Raw genomic sequence first — 13,630 nt, 5'->3', positions numbered from 1 at the left:
TTACCCAATTGATAATTACTTTATAACTGCCCTGAGGTGCCAGCATTCAAACAGCAGGATTGGGAGCTTACACAAGGTTGAAGTGGGAGTAACAGGTGAGGAGTGGGTGTGGTTGTGTTGAAGATAAGACCCATGATGGGTTAGCACGAGAGACTGGGATGTGACCGTCTTCTCACTAGTCTGGCTAATCCAGAGCCTCCACTTAGAAAACCACTGTTCTAGAGGACTTTCACCCTCTAGAAATCACTTTCATCTTGTCTTTGTGTTGACTCTTGTCTATGACAATGGAGGAACATGTACCTCAAACACTTTTAGCAATTACTAGCTCCTTGTTTGCCGAAGAAGCAGAATCATAGAACAAAGCTATCTCTGAGGCAGCATCTTTCAGAAACAATGAATGACTTTAACATATAAATGGGAGATATCTTGTTGGAGGAGCCGGCACCCCAGTAATTTGTTTACCAAGCAAAATCCTTTTGTAACAAGTAATCGGGAGCACAGTGAGATCTTGTGTTCTCTGTATCTTTCAGTCAATGGTGTGACGTCAGAGATGTGGTCTGCTATAGAATATCATTGGCAAAAGCCTCCCCCCCTCCATTCTCTTTTCACATACATTTATCAAAGATACTCTCAGCACATGTAATAGGGCCTGTTTCTCATGGCCCCAGTCATGAAGCTAAAAAGCCAGGGAGAATGAGAGATGTGACATACATTTTGACCACCAGAAACAGAAATTGAAACTATCAAAATCAGAAATAGAAGATGGTACAGAGCCTATTGAGGACTGGATAGTTTCCTTCTGTCCAGTCTCTCTTGACTTCCTCTTTAGGATTCCCCCAAAATAGTGACACCCTAGACAACAGCAAAAGACATTTGTATCATGAATCCCCACTGGAAGTTTGATGAAGCCAGATCCCTTCTCAGAATCATGCTTTTAAGTGCATAAAATAAAATAGATAGGATTACAAAAGAAAATAATTATACCAAAATGCAGTCATCCAATTTTCAAAAAGATATTCAAAGATTTTCCCCCCCTCCCCTTGCCACTTAAAAACTCTTTCTCTAAGTTCTTTACCATGGGTTGTCTATACCCCAGGAAATGCATAAGATTAGATCATAGATGGAGAGCTGGAAGAGATTGTAGAGGTCGTCTGGTCAAAAAGGTGTGTGTGTGTGTTGTGTGTGTGTGTGTGTACATACGTGTGTATGCACAGACACACATGTGTATATAAATATATACACACATATACACATAGTCTCACGTATATACACATATAAATGTGTATATGTACATGCATGTATATATAGGTACATGTGTATACAGCTATAGGAATATATATTTGATTTTTATTTTTGAAATAAAGAAATTAAGCTTCATTAACATATAGATTTACAATGACTCCTTGATTCTGACCATGTGTCAGGCACTCATGGGACACATATGATACACAAGGTGTCCTTAGGTAGAATGGGAGCTGCACAGTACAGAGAGGTTGATAATGGCTTCTTCACATCAACATGTAACCCAGGACTCAAGGTCATTGGTGCTGAATGATCACCTCAGACTCTGTACCTGTGTGAGGGGCAGAGGGGGCAAGAGCTAGAAGGAAAGAAGGATCCTTGTTTCTCGGGCTCCCAGCTTCAAGGGAGAGAAGAAATATTTCCAGGCTGTTCTAGCCAATAGAATTCCAGACAACAAACCTGCTGAGAACCAGAAGGATCAGGATTTCTCCTCTCTCATGCTCTTGCCAACTCCATTCCACTCACAGGCATGGAACAACCCACAAGCATTCTCCACCAATGGAGGAGTGTCCTATGCAAATCAGCTTGAGCCCCAGGTTACAAACATACTTACCAAGTTTTAACTAAACTATAACAAAATATTAACAAAAATTTTAAAATATTAACAACAAATAGACAAGTGACTTAAAAAGATTCCTGCAAAGGAACCATGGATTATAATACTAAGTGATGATAAAACTAAGAATACTAAGCATGAGCAAACAACATTTCTCCTGCTCCTAATATGAGCTCTTTGTCATCCACGTTACAAGGTAAAAAAAAAAAAAATGACCTAATAAGTCTTATAAGAAGTGAAAAAAATTGAGACTCTCAAGATAATTTGACATATGCATTTTCATCCTTTACCACTGACAATCTTAAATGTAAATTATGCCTTGAAATTTTAGCTGATGATGGCAAGACATTTAAAAACTAAGCTTTTATTGCAGATCATGATATGTGTGTCATCTATTAAAAACTCTCATATGGCACACTTAAAACATTTGGAAACAATTTTGTAACCTAGTTTAAAATCTTCCAAATGTGGAGTATTAATGCATTTTGAGCCCATTTGTTAAAAATGTAAAAAAGCAGCACTTTCTGATTGGTTTGCAAGATCTGATTAACAGCTGAGAAGATATAAATTTACTAACTAAATTTCAAAAAAAAATCTCTGCATAACTGCTGAATGGGATTGAAAAATGGGTATCATGATTTAGTAAGAACAGCCAATAATATATGTCCCTTACTTATCTTTGTGAGGTTATCTTTTCAGCAATGACAGCCACTAAAAACAAGTGTTGAAGTGTTAAACCAAGATCTTTAAATAGTGAAACATTCAATTATATTGCCCTTCCTAAAATATTATTGCTAATAATATTGTTACTAATAATATTTTAGCTAAATTTTTGAAAATTGTACCATTATTAAATAAAATTTATTTTAAAAATATATCTTTACCTGATCCTTTTTCATTTCTGTTTTTCTGTGTTTTAATATACATAATATACTAACATAATGGTGCATATATGTAACTTACAAATTAATGTACATGTAATGACCATGTGCTCAAAAATTGTTTAGTCATAGGCATTCTGAATCAAAAACAATCAGAAACTATGCCCTAGATGCTTTTATTTTTATTTTTTTAATTGAAAAACACCTATTTTCTCTTTTTTCCCCTCCTCCATTGGAAAAAAAGGAAATATAAAACCCTTATAACAAATATGCATAGTCATAGTTAACAAAGTAAATTCACACATTAGTCAAGCCAAAAAAGTGTACGTCTCCTTCTGCATTCTGAGTCTATCACCTCTCTGATAGGAAGTGGGTAGCATGCTTCATCATCAGTCCTCTAGAGTCATGTTTTGTCATTGCAGCAATCAGAGTTCTTAAATTTAGATGCTTCTTCATTATATTATGACAATATAATAAGCACCAAACCCTGGAAAAGGCACCTTCTACTATCTGTTGAGTGAGCCGTCATGAGAAGCATATAGACAGTGATAGGACAGTCAACGGAAATGGAAAACCATTGGACTTAGGGGCTTATTTATGCCTTCCCTGGAGTCCCATGCTGCAAGGAGGAGCCAAAACTTGAATATAGACTTCTGAAATCCTTCATCTAGCAATCTGATGGAGGAGTTAAACATTGGCTTGGGAATTAGGTTGTGTTTCCTTGGCTCGTACGTAGGAGCAGTTGTGGGGGCAAAAAAAAAAACTGAACTGTGATTTTCCTAGATCTAAGGTCATAAATTTAGATCAAGAAAGGTCCTTCGAGGTGATCGAGTCCATCCCCTCATTTTACAGATAAAGAAAGCAAGGCATAGAAAGGTTAAGTGATTGCCCAAGGTCACATAGCTGGCAAGTATCCAAGGCAGGATCTGGACCCTTGTCTGCCTCTCTTCAGATCCAGTGCTCTAGTCATCACACTATCCTGCCTCTTACCCCTGCATTTGTAGAAGTTTCTGTACTATCTGTGGATTGTCTGGGTATAGCTTTTTTCAGCTTTGTTAGAGGAAATAAGACAAACCAAAGAGATGCAGGCCAGATGAGGATGACGGTGATGATAACCAGCATTTCTATAGCCTGTTAAGGTTTCCATAACGCTTTATAAATATTATCTAGTGCCTTTTCTTTGTTGACTATATCCAAGTTTATCCTGTGTATAGTTGTTCTCCTGGTGTATCATTCTTTCCATATCTCCCCAATCAGACTTTGAGCCCCTTAAGAGATGTGACTGTCTTTGGTTTTCTTTGTGTTGTCAGCGATTGACACATAGTAGGCTCTTAATAAAGGCTTATTGACTTACTGACATTTGTCCACAAAAGTGCTGCCAGGAAGGTTAGTAGACTGGAGAATATGCCCTATGGGTATTGATTAAAATACCTGGGGATGCTTAGCCTGAAGGTAAGAATACTCAGGCAGTATACAAAAGCTGTCTTCAAGTATTTCAAGGCTGTCTTAGGAAGAAGGAATGGGACTTCCCTGGGAAAGCAGAACAAGGAGAGGTATAGTAACGAGAGAGGCAGATTTAGGCTTGCAGCAAGGAAAAGCTTTCTGACCATTAGAGTTAGCCAAGAGGGGAAGGGACCACTTCCAGAGAATCTGAAGTCCTCACCCTTGTAGGCCTTCTAGCAAAGACTGGATGGTTATTTGTTGGGGGTAATATAGACAGGATCTTGCATTACATCTAGGTTGGACCAGAAGGCCTCTGAGGTTCCTTCCAAATCTAAGAACTGAGGAGTCCATAATTCTCCCTTACCTGGGTCCCTCCAGCCCTGTGATTCTTGGTAAACTATTTTCCCAAAAGCAGAAACAGAACCAGGGATGAAAGTGCTGACCATTCTGTAGTTTGGATTAATTTTTTTGTATTTAGACTAATTTTTCTCTTTGCATAGCCTCCTATCAAATAAACTGTCAACTCTTCATCTTCCTAGGTAGTGCAATAGAAAAAAAATAAGTCAAAGAGTGATGTCAAGTGACCAAGCATTCATTAAACATTGTCTATGTACCCGGAGCAATGCCAAACACCAGGGATCAAAAAATGACAGTCCCTGTCCTAGAGGAGAACAAGTCATGAAGAGGAAAGGGGGTGAGGCAGGATGTATCCACACCTGAGCGTGCTAGAAAATAAAGTCCAGAGAGTCAGGAGCTCAGGCAGGGGTCCCAGAGAGGAACAAGGAAGCCAACATGGCGGGCACTGGGATACCATCTCTTTTGGCCTCTCATTCCTGCAAGTCTCAATACCAAGTTAAAAAGAACATCAGTATTGAAAATGGTGACGCACTGGGACAAGCCCTGTTTGGCCATCTCTGGAGTGTGATGGAGCCTGGGGGCTGAGGAGCAAGGCGCTTTACAATTACTATCTCATTTGATCCTTGCAACAATCCTAGGAGGTAGGTGCTATTATTTTACAGATGAGGAAACTGAGATAAACAGGTTAAGTGTCTTGCCCAGGGTCACACAATTAGTGTATTTATTTCTACCTGTTGATATCCTTTCTACCTGAGCTGCAGCCACAGATACTGAAGACTTCAAAAAAGAAAGTTCTCACTCCCATTGTCAAATGGTTTTACATTAGAAGATATAATGTTTTATCAATGAAGATGATGTTAATGAAGATGCATTACCACTTCCTTTGCTGCTATATTCTGAAGGGACATTGAGCCTTTCCATTTGATTTGAAGGTGAAACATCATTAATGTATTATGTCCCTCACTGGTGAGACAGCTAGAGACCTGGACCTGGAGTCAGGAAGACCTGAGTTCAAATCCAACCTCAGACACTTACTAGCTGTATGACTTGGCAAATCACTTAATCTCTGTCTGCCTCAGTTTCCCTATCTGTAAAATGGGGATGATAATAGCACTGACTTCCTAAGGTTGTCAGATATTTGTAAAGCACTTAGCATAGTGCATGGCACATTGTTGTTGAGTCACTTCAGTTGTGTTTGACCCTCCATGACTCCATTTAGGGTTTTCTTGGCAGAGACACTGGAGTGGTTTGCCATTTCCTTCTCGAGCTCATTTTGCAAATAAGGAAACTGAGGCAAACAGGGTGAAGTGATTTGCCCAGGGTCACACAGCTAGTAAGTGTCTAAGGCCAGATTTGAACTCAGGAAGATGAACTTCCAGTGCCCTATTTACTGAGTAACCTAGCCACCTGGTGCTTAATAAATGATTATTCCCTTTCTCTCTCTCCCCATAGCAGACAGTCCCTGCCTAGCATTTCTGTTTGTATTCCAGGGCTTACTTTTAGTCTTAAGAGAGTTGTCAGGTGCACTGGGAAATTGAGTGCCTTGCCTTGGGTCACACAGCCTGGAGGCATGATGGCAGAGTGGAAGGAACAGTGTCCAAAGGATTCTCAAAAGCTTTCTCCAGCACCGCAATTCAAAAGTGTTGATTCTGCAGTGCTCAGCTTTCCTTATAATTCAGCTGTTACTGCCATACATTGCTAATGGAAAAACCATAGCTTTCGCTATACAGATCTTCATTGACAAGGTGATGTGTCTGCTTTTTAGTGTGCCACCCAGATTTGCCACAGCTTCCCTTCCAAGGAGCAGGCGTCTTTTAACTTCATGGCTGCATCACTGTTTGCAGTGATCTTTGAGCCCAAGAATATAAAATCTCACACTGCTCCCATTTCCTCTCCCTCTATTTGCCAAGAAGTGATGAGACCGTTTGCCAAGATCTTAGTTTGTTTGTTTTTTTATGTTAAGCTTGAAGTCAGCTTTTACAATCTCCTCTTTCACCCCCATCAAAAGGTTTCTTAATTCCTCTTCACTTTCTTCCATCAGAGCATGTCTAAGATTGTCAATATTTCTCCCAGCAACCTTAATTGTGGCTTTTGATTCATCCAACCTGGTGTTTCCCGTAATGTACTCTGTATATAAGTTTAAAAAAATAAGATAGTCATATACAATATTGCCTGAAGGAGGGACAGCTATTTCCAGGGCTCTTGGCTCAGATACTGGGCTATTTCCAAAAGGATCTGAGGGGATGTGTTGGTAAAGATGGTTGAGTAGTTTTGACCTGGCTGGCACAGACCATGCCCTTGTTATCCCTCCCAAAGCCTGGCTACCTCAGCTAGGCTGGCTTGCCTGCCCTAATGGTGCCAGTTGCTGAGCAGTTGGTAATCACATTAAGTGCCAATCTTCACTGGCAGAGGAAGTCTTCCCCCAGGAGTTCCTTATATCAATGAGACAAAAGGCACAGTTCAAAAATAAGAATTGGCCAAAGGCTTAGGCACTAAGAAACATGGCACATGAAAAACTAGTATGGTTTATAATATTTAGACTATACCCAGTCTCTTTTTAGAAGATGAAAAGAATGGTGTGGTGACCTAGAAAGAACATTAAACTAGATTTGGGAGCTCTAAGCTCAAGGTACCCTCCTAGATCAATTTCAGCCAACTTACTTGACATTGAATATTTGCTTACATTTTTCTGGTTTCTCTGATCCTTTGATAATTTATTTGGGTCTACTTCTCCATCTAGACTCCCTACCTGTTTTCTTCTCTCTATTTTGTGCTGACATGGAGTGATAGTTCTTTCAGATACAGTTCCTTGCCAAGATCATGCCCTGAAGCCTGTAGGCATCACTTGGCTCCTGATCCTGGTCCTAGCAGCTGTCAGAGACTCAGTACCGGTGCTCACAACTCCTCTGAGAGAACTGCAGGATGCAATCGTTAGGAATGAACTAACCTGGACTTCGAGAAGGTCTTTGGTTTTGGTTTTGGTTGTTTTTCAATTTAAATAGCATTATTTCCCCAATTACATGTCAAAACAATTTTTAGCATTCATTTTTACAAGGTTTTGAGTTTGAAATTTTTCTCCTTTCTCCTTTTCTTCCCCTCTTCCTAAAATGGTAGGCAATTTGATATAGATTCTACATATACTATCATGTAAAGCTTATTTCCATATTAGTCACAGTTGTGAAAGAAAAAACAGACCCAAAAAAACACAAAAAAGAATAAAGTAAGTGAAAAAAAAAAAGTATGCTTTGATCTGCATTCAGAGTCTATCAGTTCTTTATCTGGATGTGGATACCATTTTCCTTCCTGAGTTCTTGGATCGTTGTGCTGCTGAGAAGAAGCTGAGTCATTCAAAATTGATCATCACATAATGTGGCTGGTACTGTGTGCAGTGTTTTCCTGGTTCTGTTCATTTTACTTTGTATCAGTTCATACAAATATTTCCAGGTTTTTTTGAAATCTGCTTGTTCATCATTTCTTATTGCACAATAGTATTTCATGTACCACAACTTGTTCAGTCATTCCCCCAATTGATGGGCATCCCCTCAGTTTTCAATATTTTGCCATCATGAAAAGGTCTGCTATAAATATTTTTGCATATGTAGGTCCTTTTCCCTTTTTCTATGATCTCTTTGGAATACAGACCTAGTAGTGGTATTGCTGGATCAAAGGGAATGCATAATTTGGTTGCCTTTTGGGCATAGTTCCAAATTGCTCTCCAGAATGGTCAGATCAGTTCACAATTCCACCAACAGTACCCTAGTATCCCAATTTCCCTGTGTCCTCTCCAACATTTATTATTTTCCTTTTTTGTCTTATTATCTGATAGGTGTGAGATAGCACCTCAGAGTTGATTTAATTTGCATTTCAAAAGAAGACTTTTTGGAGTTTGGACCTAGTAGGACATTTTCCTTAAATGCACAGGTAAGTTCTATGCAGTGGCATTGTACAGAATGAGAAGAGTTGGTGAAGCTAGCATGGGGCATCAAAAAGAAAACTGAACCCAAACTCAGGAGACCTGGGTTCAAATCTTGGCTCTGCCACCTACTACCTAGGTGACCATGGGCAAGTCTCAATCTCTCTAAGTCTCAGTTTACTCATACATTAAATGGGGATAATAATATTTACAATAGTCATCCCACACAGCTGTTCCAAAGAACAGTTTGATTTCCTTCAAAGTGAGTTGCTTTTATTGGTCACCAGAGCAATAGTGTGCTAGTAAATGTTTAACAACTTCGTCTCCCACACACTCCCCCAAAATATAACATACAACACATTTATTAATTTAATATGCATTATTAGCACTCTCTCTATCACTTTCCTAAATCTTCTAGACAATTCACAAAGCAATAAAATCAAGACCTGATTCATAGTATTTGAGGTGTAAACGCTCCCACTAAATATTTAACAATCAGTTCCCGCTCAAGCTGGCTCTAAGAGCTCTAATTTTGACTGCCTCAGATCCTCTTATTTAGACTGGTAAATGTGAGGAGCCTTCCGTGATCACTACAGATCAGAACCTATGGCTATCAGATCTTCGTGGTGTTCTTCAGTCATTTTTCAGTCATGTCCATCTCTTCATAAGCCTATTTGGGGTTTTCTAGGCAAAGATCTTGGTGGGGTTGACCATTTCCCTCTCTGGCTCATTTTACAGATGAGGCAACTGAGGCAAACAGGGTTAACCAACTTGCTCAGGGTCACACAGCTAGGAAGTGTCGAAGGCCAGATTTGAACTCAGGAAGATGAGTCTGACTCCAGGCCTGACACTTATCCATTGTGTCAACTAGCTGCTCTGTGAATTCTTGAATTTCATCCTTTGAGGAGCAATATGGTACAGCAGAGAGGCCCCTATTATAGGTTCAAATTCCACATTTGGTGTTTGCTAGCTATATGACCATGGAAAATTCACTTAAACTCTCTGAACCTCAGTTTCCTCATTTCTGCAAAATGAAAATAATAATGCCAATAATACTTCCCCCACAGAATGGTTGTGAGAAGCAAATAAGATATAAAATGCTTTGCAAACTTCAAATGTTCTTTAAATATCAGTCATCATTATCTCTAAATTCATGTTTTCTAGTCAAGGAAGATGTCAGGATTCTCTTTTCCTCTGGTCAACAGTCTTTAGGTTAGTAGGATGTTCGCCCATGTATATAAAAACTATTGAAAAACTTATGTTCTAGAGAGAAAGGAAGGAAGGAAAGAAGGAAGAAAGAAAGGTAGAAAGGAAGGAAGGAAGGAAGGAAGGAAGGAAGGAAGGAAGGAAGGAAGGAAGGAAGGAAGGAAGGAAGAAAAGTTATTTTTTGGCAATCAAGATACCTTTCTCATCCATCACTAGAAGACTGAAGACCCAGTCATAGTAGTTTATTGGATATATAGGACAAAAGGACACCAGTGAGAATGGTGCTTCTCTTTGGGGACCTCCCCTTCAGGAGTCTTGGTGCCAAGATGGGAGTGGCAGTAGGATAAGGCAAGACCTTGAGGAAGCAGACTAGGATGGTGAAGTGTGATGAATAGCACAGTGTTGAAGCAAGAAGTGATCATTTGACTATATCTTCAATGGCGCCTAATTGCCTACCAAGTCAAGTTCAAACTTTCAAGCACTCATTGCCTGGTACCACCCTTTCAGCTTTATGTTGTATTTCATCTCTCTGTATGCTCTATCCTCCAAATGAACTGGAATTCTCTTGATCCCCTAAACATGCCCTGTGCTCTCAGAACCCCATTCCTTTGTCCTGTGCTTGGAATGTCCTTCCTTCCTGTCTTCACCTGCTGAATCCCTTTCCATCCATCATTTAAAGTCCAAGTCAGATTGCACCTCCTTCATTAAGGCTTGTCTGATTCCCCTTCCTCCCCCCTCGCCCCTCCCCCACTGTCAAGCACTTTATCAACACGCATATATTAAGTGTTCTAAGTTTTGGGTACACAAAGAAAGACAAAGTATGATCCCTTCTCTTGGAGGTTACATTCTAATGGGAGAGACAATATATAACTTACAATTTACATACAAAACATATACAGGGCAAATTGGAGGTAGTCCCAGGAGCAGTTAGGTGGAGGGCACTGGGAAAGGCCACTTGAAGAAGGTGGAACTGAAGCCAAGATTTGAAGGAAGCCAGGAGATGGGTTGGAAAAGGAAGAGTACTCTAAACATGAGGGTGGGTTAATGAAGGGACATAGAGTCAGGAGATGGAATGCTGTGAGAAAGGAACAGTAAAGTCAGCTGGGGAAGCCAGCAGATATATGAAAAAGTATCAGCTGAGATTATAGGTCAAGGTCAAAGGCTAAACACTGGACCAAAGACCATGATCTCTGAGCTTTGTGTATATGTCTTCTTTCCCCTTGCTCCAGCTGTAGCCTAGCATCTTGTCTTATACCCCTTGTCTCTGACTTGGACTCATAATTCAGTTCTGATTCCCTCCACAGCTCATCCACTTCTTTGTAAAATTCACACTGACTTAAGCCCAGCCAGAGTTATACCATCTGAGAGTTAACTGTTAAATTTTCATTATGAGCATTTACACCAGAAATCAGTCATCAGGGCTTGATTTATTGTTTTGTTGATCTTCAAAACTTAAGAAAATGATGAAGAAAGTGTCAACATATGCCAATTCAGCTTAAAAGTGTGTTGTGTGTACATTTAGCTAGTTGTCAAGCATTTATACCTGCATCCTCTTCTTATCTCCACATCCTGCACAAATCCCCTCAGAAAAGCTCCACCTCCCAGAGCTCTGTCCAGGGGATAGCACCTCCCCTACATATGGTGGTCCGCTGAAGCCTCCATTAAAGGCTGGAGCAGTCTCCAGCCATATCACACATATCCCAGGGGAACACTCAACAAGGCAGAGATCAGATATCCCACCATCACATGGCAGTATGTCTCATCTTCCTAAGAGGAAATCAGAAATAAGAGACTATGAAACCAACAAAATCATCTTACACGGATCTATCAGATTTATGAGAAATACAGATTTATTAATTTATGAAGTAATTCTTTGTAAAGCACTTAGCACAGTGCCTGATGCATAGTAGGCACTTACTCAATGCTTTTTCACTTCCCCCTAATTGCATCTGGTCCTATTCCAAAGATGGTTAATGTCTTGTGGCAATTTGAAGTGCATGCTAGCTTCAGCCTGCATAGGTTTTTCACTTTAATCAGCAGAGAGTAGATTAAGTTAGAGGCCTGGTTATTTCAGTGAGTATTCAGGACTTTTAATTCCATTTCTCAAACCTATATCTGAGGCTTTAATACTCTACTTCTTAAAGAACAAGGAGGCAGGTTTGATAGGATAACCATGGGAATGTTGGCCCAGGACTGCATCTTCTCTGAAGGATATTGGAAAAATGTTTAGGGGCTGAATCCTAGAGAATCTGTTTATGGCAGGACCCTACAGTTTAAACTTTTTCATTTCCTTCTAGTTTCTTTTCTTTTCAATTTTTCTTCAATGAACAAATATCTATTTTCTTTCCCTCCTGCTCATCCCTCATCGAAAAGAAAAAAACCAAAATCCTTGTAATTAACATGCTTAGTCAAGCAAGACCAATCTCTCATTTGTCATGTTCAAAAAACAGGCCTCTCATTCTGTCCCCTGTATCTCTAGCTTCTTTTTTACTCAAAAGGACAGCATTCAATTTAGGGACATGCAGTTGGTCCCTGCCAGTTTCATGTATTCTTCTGTAACTCATTCCTTCAGTATTTCAAAATTCTGTAACATGTGAGTACATCCTCCAATGAAGGACACATCACAATCTCCCAACCCCTTAGTAAACATTTCATGAATTCCTGGTGTCCAACCTCTTTGCCCCCATCATCTGATAGTTTATTGGTGGTAGATATGTTTATCTTCATCCCAGCAGGCTGGAGATTTTCCAGTTTGGTATGATACTACCAGAGTTTGCACTTAGTTGGCATGGCTTTCAAGAGTCCAGAATTACCACTGGGCTGTATGAGGCATCTATGGAAGACTCCATGGGGACCACTAAGACTCCAATAGAGTTTTCCTTGCAATGTTTCTTCCTCATCTCCTTAGGGCATGGAGGTGACCCTTGATTCTCAGAGGCTATGCAGTGGAAAAGGTCAAGTAGATCCTTCCAAGCTAGACAGACTTCTGCTATGGGCCCACCAACAGTCAACCAATAGCATTCATTAAGTGCCTACTATATGTCAGGCATGATGCTAAGTACTTTATGAATATGGTCTCATTTGACAACTGGTCAATTCAACTTTGAGATGATGACAGTTATACAAGTGGAACTGGGGAGAGGTCAGCCCCTTAGCTTTCAGAAGCTGCTAGGGTCAGAGGTCTTGAAAGGAGGGGTAAGAGGAGGGGATGACTCTGGCCTCTAGGATGAGATTCCCACTGGCCCCATAGCTTCTCCTGCTCCACTCTTTGGAGTTAGCTTTGAGAAAAGTGGTGTTCTGACATATCCCAAAACCTGGTAAAGGGGAAAGAGTAATAGATAGGAGTCCAATGATCCATGTTCAAATCCTGACCCTTCCATTTACTACCTGTGTGACTTTGGATAAACTATCTACTCTCCTCATCTCTAAAAATAAAACAGAAATCATCAACTAGATGTCTCCTGAGGTCCCTTCTAGCTTTAAATTTATGGTTATAAATTGCTGCTCAAACGATGCTCTCTTATAAGCAAACCCAGTGATTCAAAATCTAGATTTACAAAGCAAAATTGTTCATTCTGCAGAAGGACTCAGATCAACAACCATTTATCAAGGACCTACTATGGATTCAAACACTGAAAAATGAAACTCTCCCTGACCTCATAGGGCATACATACTGCTAGAGGAAAGAGTGAGGGAAAGTTATAAAATGTCCGTAGATTAATAAATACAAACAAACTAGTTGAATTCAATCAACAAGCATTTATTTGACACCTACTGCATTCCAGTCATGGTGATAGGTGCTGGAGATGCTAAAACAAAAGAAAACAAAACAAAAGCAGCCCCTTCACTAAAGGAACTTACATTCTACTAGATCCTTCACTTTCCACAAGATTCCCATGAATAGCTGGCTCCCAGGTATACTGCAAATAGATTCTTATTCCCAAAAATGTGATTTATGCCCAACTTTTCAGA

Source organism: Notamacropus eugenii, chromosome 3 (genome assembly GCF_028372415.1).
Source record: "Notamacropus eugenii isolate mMacEug1 chromosome 3, mMacEug1.pri_v2, whole genome shotgun sequence".
Classification (NCBI taxonomy): domain Eukaryota; kingdom Metazoa; phylum Chordata; class Mammalia; order Diprotodontia; family Macropodidae; genus Notamacropus; species Notamacropus eugenii.
The sequence above is the reverse complement of the archived record's forward strand: the minus strand, read 5'-3'. Positions refer to the sequence as shown.